This window comes from Amblyomma mixtum, chromosome 3 (assembly GCF_055824585.1).
Source record: "Amblyomma mixtum isolate Tamu chromosome 3, ASM5582458v1, whole genome shotgun sequence".
NCBI classification, from domain to species: Eukaryota; Metazoa; Arthropoda; class Arachnida; order Ixodida; family Ixodidae; genus Amblyomma; species Amblyomma mixtum.
This window is the reverse complement of record NC_143014.1, coordinates 301061668-301079298: the sequence shown is the minus strand read 5'-3', so window position 1 is coordinate 301079298 and position 17631 is coordinate 301061668. Positions and strand designations below refer to the sequence as shown.

The window sequence follows — 17631 nt, the reverse complement described above, 5'->3', positions numbered from 1 at the left end:
GAGCGTATATGTGACTGCCACAATAAAGCTTGCCCCTTCTTGTTCATGCCAAACTGAGTTGTGGTGCACATTACTGCAGCTGATATACTTCAGATCATACATCGAGAAAATAATCTGCTGAGTGTTCCACCCCCTCATGCAATAGCCCTTCAATGGTTTGTAGAAAAAATGAAGCACCAAACAGGACAGCACAGAGGAAGAGATGATGCGACAGGCGCCAACCAACCAACTTGCCCCGTAACATGTTTTACAGCACGACCCTTCAATGGTGCATTGAGGTACATATAAAGTACCTGTGAACTGATGTACTGCGAGTTTGCACAGCATTGCAATGAACAAATTGTGCAGGTTTCAATTTAGAGTGTGCGGTTTGCGTTATTTTGGATAACTATGCAAACTTTTAATAAGCCCACTGTTTCAAAGATCTTCATTTTCAGATAAGCGTGTTGTATCCCATTCATTTTTGTGCCGTAAAATATTCTTAAGCCTATTTCTTCCTTGACACTAGATAAAAATGGGCTACTTGAGGTGAACAAGAACATGTGACAGTTGGCAGGAACTACATTATAAACTGCTGGATATTTATATGATAAAGTTCATTTAGAACAAACACATATTACTGACAGGCATGCTCACAAAATATTTCATTTGATTTCTTCAGTATGGTTAACGTCACCCTGTGTACTTTTTCTGTATTTTTCTTGAGTTGTGGTAAGGAGGAGCTTTTCAGATTCAAAGGATGATGTTGAGGCTGTCAAAAAATCATGGCTCAGACTTTCTCCAGAGGAAGTGCGCACTCCCAAGAGTGCACCAGTGCACTGAAGAATCTTATCCAATAAATGATTTTTCATTTACCCTCTGCTAGTTCTCTTATGAAAACATTGCCGAGGTCTTGTGGTAAACAACATGCAAAAACCACTTGAACACCCTGGATATGCACGCTTCCCTACGATTTTTCGAGAAATGTCCATTTACAGTGAAATCTCGATACAACGAACTTCGCGGGGTCGCGAATAATCGTTCGTTATTTTGAAATATCGTAATAACGAAAGACTCGCGAAAAAAGGTAGTAGTATTACTGGACAATGAAAATACTGTACCTTCAGTAACGGCACACGACAAGCTATGTAATTTTCAAACAGGAATGCAAACGAGAGGTTCAGCGCTCATTTATTAGAAGAAATCCGTGATTCTGGCGGGTGCGACACAGGCGCCCCAGGACGAACTCTTCAACGTCAACTTTTTGGAGCACAGAATCAGGCACATCGCTACAACGTCCGATGAATGTGCGAAGTTTGCCTATGGATGCAAGAGCCTCCGCACTAGACACAGGTTCGGCCGCTTGGTCTGCAGGCGGCGAGTCGGCATCGTCGTCCAGTTCATTTTCTTCGCCGCGCTCTCCATACTCGCGAACGCTGCTCACGATGTCTTCTACAGTCAGGGGCAGCATTTTCCGACTCGGCGTAGTCTGCAAAAGTTACAGAAGAGTCTACAGAGAGTTTCGCAGTGACTTCAGTCCGCACCTCTTTTGGCTGTCGTCATCCGTGCTATCAGCGTCATCGCAGTCTTCTGTGTGAAGCGGCGATTTCACCAGGCCAGCTTTCCTCCAGCAGTTGTTGATGGTCGAGGCCTTTACGTTCCACCACACCCCAGTTACCATTTCGGCAGCCTGGCGGACATTTATGGCTGTCGGGAGTCCGAGCCGAAGGTTTAACAGCGCTGCACTAGGCGCTTCCGAAACGATGTGTTTCCTTAAGCGTGAACTGCCGTCGCTTCATCTTGACGCTGGCGCCCGCAGAATTCATCGTCCGCACAGTCAACACGCAGCGGCGAGAAACGACTAGGCCTCGCGTTCGCGGCGGCCGCACACAAAAAAAGAAAAGCGCGGAGGTAGTCTATAACCCACGGCCGGTCTCGACGCGCGCGCTCTCTCACTCTCTCTTAAGGAGAGAGGAGAGAGCGCGCGCGTCGAGACCGGCCGTGGCACACCGTGGGAGAAAAAAAAACGGAGGAGGAGAGACGAGCCAACTTCCGGTTGCGAGGAGGAGAGACGAGCCAACTTCCGGTTGCGAGGCAGCTTCGGATTGGACTGGATTGTATCGGATGCCTGCCCTTGGCGATTAGCAGAGTTAGCGTGTGCCTCTCGGGGAGTCGGCTCACTTCTCCGGGGTAAGTTCGTAATAATGAGGTGCATTTATAATAGGTGGGCAAATAAATTATGCTCGTTATTCTGAAATGTTCGGTATTTTGAAATTCATAGTAGTGAAATATTTTTACATTGAAAATATAGATATTTTGGCGGGGATTTTGAAAAAGTTCGTAAATATGAAAAATTCGTTAATGTGAGGTTCGTAGTAACGAGATTATACTGTATGTGTTTGGACGTCCATCAGGTGAACTACACTAGTACATGAGGTCAGTGGTCTTACATTGAATAGTCTGACAAATGTCCAAGGGGGGGACTTCAGGTAAAAAAAAGGACTTCCAGTAGCAATCCGAAAATCCAAAGACAGATAACCGCTGGACATCGAATGCTGTGCAGGTCGAGACACAGAAGCAGAGCAAGCACAAATTTTTTTTCTTTGCGTGACGTGTTTTAGGAGTGAGAGCAGATTAGATGGAAGAACAAAACTCACAACTTGCACAAAGCATAGCAAGCCTTAAGAGTGAATTAGAGAAAGAAAAAGAGAAGAAAAAAATATTACAGGGGAAGCTGCAAAGAACAGAAGAAATGTAAAAAGCCATCATTTCCAAGTGAGAACGCGAAAATGTCAGCGCTGGCCTCGTGAACGTGGTTAACACTGGCATAAGAAGTCGGAGAGTAGGAGAGGGCAAGGCCGATGCATGTGCAGAGTCACAAGACAGCCAGCCAGTTAGGGCAGACCATGATACACGGGCACTCTATGGATGGCAACAGAAAAGACGACGATAAGGGATAAAGAAATGAAAAGACAACGGAAAGAAGCTGCAGCTGCCAGAAGCAAGACGAGCGGCAAAGCCATGATACATGGTGAGTCCAACATGGCCAGGTGCAACGACACCATAAAAGAGAGTGAAGAGGGCAAAGTATTTGAAGCTGGCATGTATTCTGAAAAGACTATGAAGGGCGTATTTGAGGAGGAGAAAGAAAGGCTGCTGGAGACAATGGAGGGGCAGAACCTAGTTGTGACACGTGGAATGGTTAACAATGGGATGCAGAGACTAGGCTCAGGGGTGAGGAACTGTAGAAGAGGGCATGGAGGGCCACAAGGCCTAATCAAGGGTCCAAACTGTGCTCCGCACAATGCCGGAGATGACAGAGAAGGGTTTATATGCGAATGCAGGTCACACCTAAATTTACTATCAAGTCACACTGCGCTAGTTACTAACAGATGCTACTCCACCTAATGTCTTGCAAAATAGCCAAAAATTTTGTGCAGCATAGATTCATGAGTACAGTTGAGCCCACTTATAATAGCTGCTGTTATTATGAATACTCGTTCATTCTCAGAAGATACAAAGTAGCGCTGTCAACTCGGCCCGCAGTAGAAAAACTTCCTCCTCCGAAAAGCACAAAGACTGGAGAGCATCTCCACGAACGCCTGACACCCATCCCGCAAAAAACTATGGGGACTAAACCACACAGTAAAAAGGTGGGCATTACTGACAAAACAATGCAGTTTTACGAAATGATGCCGCGAAAAACATATACTTTAAAGGAGACACCAGTGCTGGGCTTGGCATGGCAAGCCTCGCAAACTGCAGTGGGAATTACCTTTTCACTCGTTACGGGTCGAACACAAAAGCTTGGATAAGGCAAGGCTTTTTGTTCTGATTCAGTGAGCGTGCAACCCCATATAAGCTTCGAATTGCCAATGCGTTTGCTCGCCAAGCGGCTTTCTGAGTTCCACTATGATATCACGAATCAAATGCGAACTCCTTCTTGTGCTTGAAAAATTTGCAATGCACCACACGTTGCATTCTTCGACTGTGGTGACAAAGCTGTTCTCAGCATTGAATGCCACATGCAAGATCCAGTTAACAGACATGGGCGTCACTCACACGCTCAAAATTCCCTGCTATGGCAAATCACAAACGCATGCTGGGTGATTCGCCACCCAGCATGCGCTGCTGCATGCTGGGGGTGGCATGCTGTGCCATGGAATGACAGGTCGCTGTCGTACATGTGCGCAATTAGACACATGTGGATTTGTAGCAACTGAATGATGCACAGATGGCCAGACACCATTTCGCGTGGGATGATTTCACTGGTGCTGATCATGACGCCAGCATTGCAAAGCCATGCAATGGCGAAGCCACTGTACACAACGTCAACACTCCCAACTATCAAGAATCAGACAATGGCGATGAGGAAACCAACCTGCCTTCATTTGCAGTGGATGTGTTTACCGCGATTAATTATGCTGTGCTCTTAAAGCAGACTGTTCGCACCTACAGCTCTAGCAAGAAACACGCTTATGACTGCATTGAAGAGCTTCGATAGTGCCGTGATACAGTTTCTTTAAAGGGATACTGAGGCAGTTTTCGAATCAGCTGATTTTTTAGGGTTTTGAAGTAGTGTCATTGCTGATCACGTCTGTGAAATAATTTTTTCGAGTTTGGCTAAAACAGTGGCGCAATCACCAATTAAATACGCGATGTTTAAATCTCCCGCGCCCTGCGCGAGCGCAGGAGAGGAGAACAGCGGAGAGGGAAATCTCGTCCATGTTGGCCAACGTGACGTCACGTTGAGGAGCCGGGGATAGTTCAGCGCACCCGAGAGAGCTTTCAGCGCGTGTTGTTTCTCGTGCTGCATGCGTTGTTCCTTGTACTGCGTGCGTTGTGACGTACAAAGCTTGTCAGCCGACCTTGAGAATCAGATTCAACACGAGGTACTACTCTTCGTTTGTGTCCACGAACAACTACGCCCGCGACTGTGTCGTGTTCCACTGTTTTCCGCAAGATGATAAGCTCGCAGCGCAAGCGCTCGCTGCTGTGATGAAGAATTCAAGCCGACCAGAGCAAGCCTGCTCTGCTCGAAGCACTTTCGTTAGAGAGGCTACATGCAGAGCTTGTCCCTAATGTGATCTCTGGAGATTCTGTCGCCCACTAAACCATGACGCAGTTCCCTTGATTTCCTCGCGCATGAGAGGCGTGTCACCATTCCGAAGGAACGCCTCTTCTAAAAGTAGAAACATGCTCACTTAGCCCCTGCAGAAACCTAATAGAGGCTCAAGCATGTGTTACTCTCCTTAGCTTAGGGGCGGCCAGACCACCTGAGGCGTGCTCAGCAAGGCTCGGTTAGTGATTTTATACTTGGCTCGACGTGTCCAAGCAAGCAAGCAAGCAAGCAAGCAAAGCAAAGCAAAGCACAATAAAGCAAAGCAAGCAAGCATCGAAGCTCTTCATATGCGGCATCTCGTTTAATCTTAGCTAAGCGATTACAATAAAAGTTTGAAGGAAATTGGTGAGCGCTAAAAACCACGGAAAAAGGACTAACACACAGGACGAAGCGCTTCGTCCTGTGTGTTAGTCCTTTTTCCGTGGTTTTTAGCGCTCACCAATTCCTTCAAGTATGTATTTCCAACAAGCCCCAGTAGTCGCTCTCCTTACAATAAAAGCGTCCGACGTTCTGGTTTCGGATGCAAATTTAACAGAGAAATGAATGCCAACCAAGTGTTTGCAAAAAAACACGATGTTTTGCAACCTTACTCAGTTTCTTCATCAAGTTGTGGTAGCGGGCGAGTTGCTGCTAGCTTGGCTTTTAAACACACATATAGTTGGCCACTACTTCACTTAACCTAAACTGCAAATCTAGGAAGGGCGAGCGTTTCCGAGGCAGCGATTAATATTTTCTGGCATCTGCTGAACGCACCACGAGTGAAGCAGCAGCCTTGTGCGCGTATTTGGCTTGGTTTCCAGCGCACAATGATTCCGTCACTATCCTGTGGTCACATGCTTCGCAGTGCTTGGCCACTGCGCTTCACTAATTTTGACATCAACTTTGTGCTGCTTCATCGCTTCCTTGAAATACTTTCTTGCCCCAACCTACGCAGGGTATTGACAGAGCGCTTTAGGCCTTTTGTTTAGGATGACGCTCTTTCAAGCGAGCCAGGAGGCGTCCGGTGGTGGCAATTGACTTGAGTATTGTTCGCACCCCTTCCTTTCCGAGAATACCAGCCGAGGTTGTGCTAGCACCTTTTACGCATGGTCTGCATACGCGTCTTTCACGCTGGCGTATGCTTGTGCTAGGCGTAGAATTTTTTGCTCGTGTATTTTTTGCTTTCACGTGATACGAGGAATGAACAAACTGTCGTATCCTTTTCTTTGAAGGTGAGTAAAAAAAATAGTCGCCATATTCACTTTTACAACGACACGGAAAGCTGCGATCTGCACTCAACGCAGCGCCGGATCCGCATCGGCAGCTTCTCCAGTCCTCAAAGTGACGTCACGATCTATCTAGACCAATCACGGGCGGCAGCGCGCCGAACGCCATGCCCCGCGGCACAGGCCGCACATTTCTGCTAAAAAAGGCAATTCGCGCTTGTTTTTGCCTTATTTGGATGCGATATTCGAGCGTACAGCATGCAAAACTATAAGACGCCGCTGCCAGCCTAATTTTCAAAAAAAGTGCTTCAGTCTCCCTTTAACCTATTAGGGACCAAGAGAAATCTAACAGAGGGATTTTCTTCATTTTTAGCACATAATGCTCTCATATAAAGAAAAAAAGATTGCTGAAATTTCATCACGATTGCTTTATTCCTTCCAGAGGTTACACAGGTGTACTTTTTATAGTACACTGGGTCTTCCCCATAGCACATGTGGATACTTCACTGCATTCCTATTGGTGGCGTGAACTTTGTTATTATGTCTGCGATTTTTACGCAGGGTGATATAACACTTCTTGCAGGCCCTCATGAATATTTTCTGGCTATACTGGCACCGCAGTTATCCTACTTTGAACAGAAAGCTTTCTCCTTTTCAAAGAAGCATCATATACGATTGAGCCAGAGTGTCTGCGAACCGCTGGTTACTGCATGTCAAGGTGTAGATAATAATGAGTAAAGTTCTTACCAAACCAAAAATAGTCAGCAGGCTCGTCTCTAGCAATTTGGCAGATTGTTCAGGCTTTCACAATTACAAAGTTAAGCTTTGGTGTCAGCAACCATCACTTTTTGTCCCTGATGCTGATATACTGGCAGTAGATAGCTTGATGCGAAAGGTCAACACCTGCCATACCACTGTTGTAAAAGGAAATGATTTTTGGCTTTAAAAATATCTGTTTTTCTTGTGCTAAAGGCAACCACCACTCTACAAAACACGTAGGCTCACTGCTGTTATAGTTGCAAGCCATAGTTACTATACTGTTGATCGTAGACTTCAATAAAAGCATGTAACCTATACTACTGAAGCAAGAATCGATGTTTCATGGCTGCTTCTAATTCATCGCTTTCTTTGGCCCGAGTGGACACTTCCTAAACTCGTTTTGGCGAACGGTTCCTCTAGCCCTAAAGCGCTACAAGAATGTCTTGAGAGGTAAAAAAATTAGAAAAAAAGATGAAATGGTCACTAAGCATTGAAATCACCTCAGGTGACGACAGGACAACACGCGCTTCCAAAAGTTTCATTTATGAACTCAAGTACTTTCCGCAGACGGTGTGAATGGCATAACAGTAACTGTCTGCTCTGCAGAGCCTTCAGTTCTTATAACCAAACTTTATTACAACCAATTAAAATCATGCCATCATCATGCTCAAGACCGCTAGCGGCAAGTACAGCAGCCTCCGAGGCCTTGCTGAGCAGACAAAGTGATTTTTTCCGAAAAATTGGAAGGAACCTTAAGATCTATGAACTGGAATAAATAGGCGCCGTTCTGCACACAGGAAGACCCAGTGTACTACAGAAAGTACAGCAGTATATAAATCATAACAGAGCAAAAAACGCCAAAGGTGCGGGACATTCAAAGCATCCGTTGTTTACTTTCGTCTTTCGTGCTGCTCTATAATTGAAACTAGCGTAATATGTACAAAAATGCGGCCGTGAGAAAATTATAAGCAAGCAACTACCGGTGCAGTTCGCGGGAAACAAACATCCCGAAGTTTCACCACGGAAAGCTGACATACTGAGCAGGGGAAGTGCGCCAAATTAGTTAAGGGTGGTTGGCCAATCCCCTGTTGACAAAAGCATGCCCTACTTGAAAAGAAAATTCCAGTATTTGGTGGTGAAATTATAAAAAATTAACTGTACTTTTAAAAGTACGCTGGGCGCTAATGGGTTAAAAGAAGCTGATGTGCATAATGAACTTCTCTTAGAAATAAACACCAGTTTTGTCAGACTTTGGATTTCTGGCTGTAAAATGGGAAGTTCGTTTGTTACGAATCTCAAACTTAATAAACTCAATTCGCGCGACTGTCAGGTTTGTTACAAGTGGGCTTCACTGTATATAAATGTCAAACCCATTTATAACAATATTGAAGTGCTCTGGAGATACCATCACTATAACCGATCATTATTATAACATGGTTGTGCCCGAAAAAAGCTTTAGAGCATTTATTGACAAGAAAGACCTGAAAGGGTTTGATCACTCTAATGCCTGTAAAAACTCATTAATTCGAACTTCAGGGGACCGGAAAAATGTTAAAATCATCTAGTGATCCAAAAAACAAAATCGAATGATCCTCAAAAACTAACAAGAACTGACTGCACCACGGTATATTTGTTTGATGAAAGACTTTGCAATGGTTGCTGGCTTTTGAGATAAGAACAGTGTGATAACTTTTTTTTCCCATACTGCATGAATACTGTCCGGAGCAATGAAGCAGAACTGCTGAAATGTGATATGGGCCTCTGCGACAACCTTCACGTTACGAAGCGCAAGCGCTGGAGCTCCATAGCTACTGCGTCACACCCCTCACAAGTTGCAGCGTCGTGTACGAGGAGGCTTCACTAGAGAAGAAGCGAATGGCACGTGATGAGCGTGCAGTTTTGGTGTCCTGGAAGAACTGGAGAAACCATGCAGACGAATGTGATCATGCCAATCAGCACCTGAAACAGTGCGCAGCAGGGCTACAGTGAACCAGAAGAGTCCAGTACAGCGAGCGGAGAGGGCAGTGCCTTGCTGTGCGTGTCGCTGGAAGTGTCGCCTGAAGCAGCGGCGCTGCTGTCGACCACTCTTGAAGGCAGCCGACCCAGGCAAGCCTGACGGCACTTCGGTTGTGGCTTCTCGTTAATTTTGTGCGGTTGTATTTCAGAAGTGTTTTGATGTGACTGCATCTGTGACTGCATCTGTGACTGCATCTGATGTGACTGCATCTGTGGTAAGCGCAGGCAACCCGCGTGGAATGTAAACTTCCTCCGCATTTATGTGGTGCACATAATCCCTAAAAATCTTGCACACATGTAGCTAACATACCGCGCAGTTTGCGTTTAGGGGCTTGTTGCCTCGCTGTAGGTTCCTCTCCCACGCGATTCTCTGTTTAGGATCAGCAGGCACCTTGAATAGTAAAAACTTCAGCATGATTTTTGTTCACGTGTACCCTGTGCTGCACCCTGGGGCATAGCAGTGGTTGAGCCATGGCTTTGCACTCATGGATGCAAGAAGTAGATATTGATGCGAGGTAGCGACAGTCCAGGAGGTGCTGTTGCCATGGCTGCTAGTGCAGGTAAACATTCTTTCTGTCCCTCTACATGGGCTGTCGTTGCCTGGTGGTCACATGCCTGGCGGCTTCGTCACTGAGCTGCTGTTGTAGATTCGTAGACGCCCTTTCCTGCATTCGGCCCTGGGAGTCCTCCCGCAATCGCAGTGCAGGCGCCATGCCTGGTGGGTGGGTTGCACCTAGTTTCCTGAGAACCGCTGATGGAAATTGTAAGGTCGGTACTATTGCGCCCTGCTGTGGGCCTGTGGTCCGCTACTCCCGCGAAATGAATGGGTCTGCGTTGAATCCGTTGTAATATGCCATGCTCCTCCTCACAGTTTGTGCTTAAGGTGACCACACCTATAGAGCAGCATTGTTCAAATAACGTGGCGTGGCGTGTTTCTTCTTTTTGCACTGTGCTGTCACTGCGCATGAACTCTGCAAGTAGACTTGACGCGAGCGCCCTCATGCACGGCAGGGCGGCTCGCTCAGCAGCTTCACCTCCCTGTGCAGCGTCTTGTAGACACACTCTATCTGCTCCTCTTCATTTTTGCCCGGAGAAGAGAGAATGGCTTTGCAGCAGTCGATGATGAGTTCCGCCAGAGGGCAGACCTGTGCGTGGTCAGGTATTTTGGCGATGGATGCCAGTAGTTTGGCCACAAATTCCATGAAGGCCGTCCAGTGTAGAGACGGTGGCTTTCCCCCAGGGTTTGAATTGCGCTGCTGTCCGCCATTGTACCCCGCCAGCATGACGTCGCGGCATCTGAACCAATTTTGACAGGCACAGATGAGTCCCTCCAAGAATACACTAGGCTGCTCCTTCTGAGACGCAGCCGTGTACTGACAGAAGCCGGCCACGTGCTTGGCGCTGTCGGGGTCTTCCCTCACCTTCTGACAGATTGCATTCGCCAGCGTCCCAGATTTCACGAATGGAAGTGGTCCAGGTCATAGCTAGCCTTTCTGAGGATGTCAATGTTGTAGCTTAGTTGCTGTGCCTCACTGGATTCCCCCAGGCGAGGAGACCGGTCTTGGATGGAGGAAGGTGGCTTGAGCATTGACATGTTGCGGTGAGAGCGTGGGATTGGCTGTTGGGCTGTTGAGTTGCTTGGCTCGAATGGTTCGCCGGGGCCTGTACGGCAAAGGTGGTGGTGGCTTCCGTGTACTTCGGAGTCCAAATGTTGCATGTCGGCCAGCCAAAGGATGAGACTGGTTGAACGATGGAGAAGAGATGAATTATTGGCCGCTGGCCTAGTGTGAGCGCTCCCAAAATCAGTGGCTGTATTTAATTTTTTTCACCTCCTTTCACTTCACCCTTTTTGCACCTGCCTAATCTGTCTCTCCCCAATTTTCCTTCTCCACACAGCATAACATGTCAGCGATTTTTGCACTCTGGCTAGTCTTTGCATCTCATTAAAGGGGTTCATTGTCTCTCAGAACCTCAACGGAAAGTTGGAGTTTTTCCAGCTTACCCAGATGGCAAGTGGCACTAGTGTCAGTGGGATCATAACCTGAGTGAGTGGCAGCTTATCCAAAACATCAGAAATCAAATTTTCACAGCCAATCACTACAGCAACCATGAGTAATGAAGATTTATGAGTTTGCTGTGATATTCTGCAGGATGCTGGAATATCCGTACTTAAATTAAGTACATAAATTATTAAGTACAAAATTAAGCAGTTTCTCAGGTTTATTTTTTTTTTAACATCAAGAACTTTAGCACTGAAAATGCTACTAAATTCTACTCTACACAAAGAGCCAGAAAGATTAATGTGCTCAGATTTTTACAAATATAATATGCAACTAGATAAAGGCGACTGCCAGACTCACCAGAGAAGCTTCCAGGAGCTCGGCAACACGAGTGACCATTGAAAATCTTTGCAGCAGATCCCCCCAGACACCATGGCTGCCAGTCATGACACCCTGCAGAAGATCACTGGTGAGGCCACCATATACAACTGTGCTGGTTGTCACCAACATCAACACAGCCTCACCCAGCCACACTTCTGGACCTCATTCACAAAGAACTAAGTGTAGCAAGCACCTTGCATCCTGACACGAAACCACAAGTCGTATTCTGTCAGCAGTGTCATGCTGCTCTTGCAGCCACTGGAAGAGAAGCTTGAGCAACCCCAGAAGTAATGTGGCAAGCAAAACTTTTCTAACACAATGATAAAAACATGCTCGAGTCCAGCTCAACCATTCAATGAAGCGAGATATTCACTACTGTAAAAGTTGCTGTAAAATACATCAAACAAATATTTTTACACAGCAAGGAAAAACTACTTTAGTGTGTTGAAATGTTGATTATTCCACAATCTGCACTCAAGCAACAGATCTCCCAATTAGATGACATATGAGTTTCATACAGTTCCCTAAGAGTCTTACAATCAGGGGTCCTACTGCAGCAAGATTTGAACAGCCTCATTTATTATTATTCTTTCATTTGGAATACAGGAGCATTCATGTGACACGGGGAGGGCATACATTATTTGCTTCATTCCTTCGGGGTTTATTTTTGGATACTAAAAAGAAGGCGTATTCATGTTAGAAAGTATCAAAATATTTTGTACAAGTGCTTCACTGCCATCACTAAGTCATCGACTATTTCTTGGACACAGTGGAACCTAAAAACTGATACAAATTACTTCAGTCCAAGAATTTTTTAAACTTCAATAAATCACTTTACTGAGATAACATTGGCTTAAAAAAAGGCTAATACAGTAGACTTCCTTTCAGACAAACTTGAAGGGACCAAAAAATTTGTTCACATTATCAGATTTTCATCTTGACAGATGTGCCCCAAAAAAGATATGCAAGCCTTTCAGAGAGAGGATAATTGCACATAGAGCATTTAATGCACTATACATTAAGTGAGCTGAAGACTGACAGCATAAAACAAGCCCAAGAAACAGCTTCTCCACAAGAAAGCATGCTCCCGCAAGATGGCTTCCCACAGAATTGCTCGAATGGGCACGGAAGCCATTTTTGTGGAGGTGTGCTTTCTTGTGCAGAAACATTTTACACATTTTTTTTTCTTTCATTGCCAGCAGCAAGCGAGCCCGTGAGTGCTGCTGTAAGGGGTCGCAATGGTTCATGGTCGCTGCAGAAGTTCATCTTAACCGATATCCAAAACAGTTCATCTTAAGCAAATTTTTTTTACATTGAGTCCTAAAGGAAACTAACAAAATGATCTCAAAACGTCCATCTTATCCAAGAATTCGCCTTAACTGAGTTCGTCTTAACGGGAGTGTGCTGTATTGCCCAGTACCACGTTCTGCCTAAAACAGATAATAATAGTTTAAGTTGTCATGTTGCATCATCAGCATATCCACACCACAACAACCATTACAGTCACTGTTGCATCAAACTAAAAACAACCATTACTAACACTGTCTGGTAATCTACAGATCATGCTGTGACCCATGCCGTGAATGAGAACATCTTTAATGTTCTGCAATATGCATGCCTCATGGAACTCTGCACATCATCTAACGTTATTTACAGGTCAGCATTTTAGGCTTCACCTACTCAGATTAAAGTGCTCTTATAGAGTAGCGTGGCAGTTTTGGCTTGTTGGTTTGTGTCCTTGTCTCTTACTGTGCTGTACGCTTCCATCCTGGCTCTTATAGAGTTTTTAAAGAAAGCTCTATGAAATATACAAGCTTAGCTACTTGTTTGGTTCCTCTTCCTGCATGTTCTTTATATTGCACAGCAAATGACCATCACACCAAGAAAAATTTATTAGCCCAATTCATTCAAAAGCAATGCAATAAAAAAAAGTCAGTTCAGTCTGTACTTCAATGATTTTATGTCATCACTTTTTTTGCATCCTGTGGCATAAAATATGTGCAGTTTTAGGTTTTACTATATAAAGAGTGTGTAGAATAAAAGGAGTCACTGCAAAAAACGCAGGCCATGGCTTTGCACGTTCCACTATCTTCCGCAAGATTTGTTTCTTTGTGCTCTTCGTACTGTTCAAAACTGACAGCACCATTGCTGTCAGTTCACTTTTGTCACCAATGCATCCATACCTATCAGTCGAGTACATCATGGATGAACGCAGTGACACGCTACATGGTTTGGTTTGTTTTATAGAGGTTTAACTTCCCAAAGCAACTCAGGCTATGAGGGACACAGTAGTAAAAGGCTCCGGAAATTTTGACCACCCGGAGTTCTTTAACATGCACTGACATCACACAGACCTCCATGAAGATGTGACCGCTGCAGCCCGGATCGAAACCGTGTTCTTCGGATCAGCAGCCGAGCATCACAAGCTGAGCCACCGCAGAAGCTCACAAGCAGCGTGGTGCTGCATATCGTTTTGCAATTCACAAATGTGCAACAGCTTCCTTATTGATCATAAGCACTTAGCAATAACCCTCATACACTTTTGCCACATGCAAAGGCCAGAACAATGCATCATGTGCAAGATGCTGTTACTAGTGAGCACCTTTCCGATATGCCATAATGTTTGGCCTCAAGATGATAATAACTGAAAATTTCATATTTTCTCAATGTAAAACATACAGTTGCCTCCTTTTAAGACAAGCTTCAATGGGACCTGGAAAGCTTGTCTTATGAGAAGTTTTAATGAACAGATGTAGCTTCAAAAAAGATATATGAGCACGCTAGGTGTATCCAAATGTGCCACATGAAAACAATACATGAAAGGGACTTGCAGTGAGAGAACTGCAAATAAAACAATTATTCTACTCTGCGTGCAGCGAGCTGAAGAATGAAAGCATAAAACAAGCTCATGTTGTACTACTTGAAAATGGCTTTGGTCTAGTTTTCTTTTATTACCATCTCATTTTCTCTCTTTCTCTCACAGCGACTGCAAGCTGTGTTTTTTTCTTCTGTCCTCCAGCACCCAGCTTTTCGAAGGTGCCCAGCTGGGTAGCTATGTATCTTTGTTCATTCAACAGCATAGCTGTTACTAAGTTTAAAAACTTCTTAAAAATGGGCCCTCAGTGCTGCTACTGCCAAACTGCAATTTAGAGCAACTTTTGGACCAGTAAAAAATGGACTTTGGAGCATAATGGAGCACCTGTGTGCCATTTCTAAAAGGTCCGTTGCCCATCAAGCAGCCAATATATCAGCTTAGCTATATTGTGAACAAATAGATTTAGACCTATCTTGCTGTTGCCTTCCCTGACCATTATTTGAAGCTCTTCTCCAGCAAGAAAGTGTACCACTAAAAAAGCAAGTATTACATGCATTACATATAACAGTGATTATCTAAAGTATTTATTCAATCAAAAACAATGAGTATGTATCATCATGAAGCATTTTATTTAGAAGAAAAACAAACACAGCTAACAGCTCTTTTAACTTATTTGCCTCCATAAACATGCCTTTCACGATAGTTTGTCTACCCTTCACAGGTTTTGCAGCTGCTTGTTGACTTCTGCAACCTTTTTAATGTTGTCTGCAAGGCTTGCATTTGCTTCAGCTAATAGTAGGTGGCCAGATTCAATATCGGCCATATTCTTTCCAGCCACTCCTGCTTAGATGAGGCGTTGGGCACACTCCAGCATTGCTTTGGATGATTCAAGGCATTTTTCTATGCAGACTTTTTCTTCTCCAAGCTTCACTTTCATCTCTGTAGCTGCATTGTCTGGCACGGCCAGCTTCCTCTTTCATCTCTCATCTGCTTCTGCCTCCTGACATAGATGAACCAGGTAAGTCTTGTGAGAGTTTTTTACTGCCTTGAGTAAATCCCCCATCCAAGGATGGGGGAATGGCATGGATCACTGTTATAGCGTTTAATATATGTCTTCACTTCGCGAATGCCATTGATGGTCACAATTCCAAGACTTGCACGATAGTCCACAATGTGTTCGTTGACTGAAGCCTCGTTCACAGTCTGCGTTACCATGTGGGAGTGATAGTAATGCAGGGACAAGCACAGAAAGCGGGGGATACTTACTTATGACCTTGGTTTTCACACATTAGGACAGCACCTTCAATAGGCTGAAATTGCAGGAACTGCCACTCATCGAGAGATGCTACTTGGTCACTCCTGATAATTTGTGGCACATGAGCAGTCATGTCCTCCACTGGCAGGTCAAGTGATGGTTTGAGGAAGCATTGACGAAATAGCAGCTTGTTGTTGAGTGGAAGTTCTTTGAGCGAGTGCTTTGCAGTAGCAATATAAAATGCCTGCGGGCCAATCCTGAATTCTTTCTTTCCTTGGTCACTAGCTTCTCATAGCTTACTCGGTGTCTGCCCTTATCTCAGGAACTTGTTTCAGACATCCTGGTGCAGCTATGTCAAGCTGCTTCAGCTCTGGACCTGACAAGGTGGAATACACTTGATGCCTCATAAACCGACCCAGAAGCTTCTTGATCAAGCCAAGCACTTCAGAGTAGACAATATAAATCAGTGGCTCTTCGTTCTGAAAAAGGGACTGGAACCCAATGAAAAGGTCGGTGGTGCTTCTCAAGAACAGCGTTTTAGCTGATATTTTTTTGTCCGCAAGCACTTCCGCCAATCGCTTTTGAAGTGCCGCGCTCAATAGATGCGTTTCATTTTTAGCATAAAAATATGCCTTCAATGCTTCAAACTGCTCCAGAACATGTTCCAGGCTGTCCTGAAGTGTCACCCACCTGTTACTTACATGCCGCACGAAAACATGTTCTACGATACTAAGTTCATTCTGCTGGTTTCTGAAAAGTGAAGAGCGTACAGCATGCTTGAAATACTAGCAAACATCAATGACGAACAGCTTTACGTCACTTCCAAAGGCACTTAAGCCAGCCCCAAATGCATAATGGACCTTGTGCAAACTGCACTCTCCAAGATCCAGCAGGTCTGGACTAATGGCCTCCTTCAGTTTTATTTTCAGATTTCATTGTATTTGGTCCATCACTGAAAAAACACAGGAGTTTGTTTTTGGAAGTTCAGTTAGGCTTCTTTCAATGTAGTTGGTTATGATGTCTGCTGTAGCCTGGCCCAGGTTGAATGATTCCAAGTGTTCCACAACCACCTTCCGTCCTGTCTTTGAGAAGTATCGCAACAGGATGTCGAGTTGTTGAACACGCTGCTCGGGCTTCAGTGTCTCATTCGATCTGGATTGAGAAGTACACATCATACCAGCAGACTTCCTTTATCACCTTCTTAAATAGTGGGCCTATTTCATCTCAAATGATGTATGATGCTTTTGTCCCCCCACAAGAAAAATTTTCAGCAACTTTGGAGTCTTGGAACATAACAGGAAAGGTTTTCGATGCAACATCAGATTAGGTAAAGGGCACCGTTTTCACGGTCAGTGATAAAGCAAACAGTGCTTCGGCTCTGGTAACATCATCCGCAAGCAAAGGCGCAGCATCTTGACCAGCAAAGCTGATAGTTGGCTGCAATGACTGGCTTTACCAATTTTCCATCAGCACCACGGTTCTTTCCTGCTGTTTTCAAGTGAATTTGTGATGAAGCATGTCTTTTAACAGCAGTAGTGCCATGTTGTGCACATGAAATGATGATGTTGCAGAGGATGCATCTGGCATCTGAACTTCATGGTCCATTCTGACTCCAAAAGTTTATCTGCTCACCATTGCTGTCTATTTCTTCAAGCATCGCCAGATTGAAGCTTGTGGCTCTAGCTGCAACAGAAAAAAAATGCACACAGCGCTTAAGAGCATGGCCACCAAATCCTCTGAACATCATACTTCATTAACAGGAGCACTGAGGAACATATTGGGCAGCTCTCTCGAGGAGCACTGAAATAATTTTTAAATTTGTATTATACATTAAAAGCTCATTAATTCGAAACCATTTAATTTGAACTGTCAGTTAAACTGCCGCCCGGGTACCGGCAAAGCCCTATGTATTTTAATGGCCAAAACTCCTGATAATTTGACCATACCATTATTAACCTCGGTTATAACTACAGAATGATAAGATAGAAGAATAAAACATGTTTTCATTGCCACAGCGCCTCGAGGTGAGTGACGCGCCTGCCTAGATTTCCACGTTCATGCCAGGGTTTGTGACCGTCGCTGCTACGCTGCCCTAGTGC

General features: G+C 44.8%; 1 pseudogene across 1 annotated transcript in view; it reads right to left on the bottom strand.

The window, feature by feature from the left end:
* Positions 1-1159: 1159 nt before the first annotated feature.
* LOC149355372 (uncharacterized) overlaps positions 1160-17631 on the bottom strand; it is a 57961-nt pseudogene continuing 41489 nt past the window's right edge. Inside the window, exons 5-9 of the transcript XR_016289348.1 lie at positions 17165-17215; positions 11442-11534; positions 10030-10820; positions 8895-8981; positions 1160-1468 (exon numbers count right to left, since the gene is read on the bottom strand). The product of XR_016289348.1 is annotated as an uncharacterized LOC149355372 (transcript). The remainder of the gene's footprint in view (positions 1469-8894; positions 8982-10029; positions 10821-11441; positions 11535-17164; positions 17216-17631) is intronic.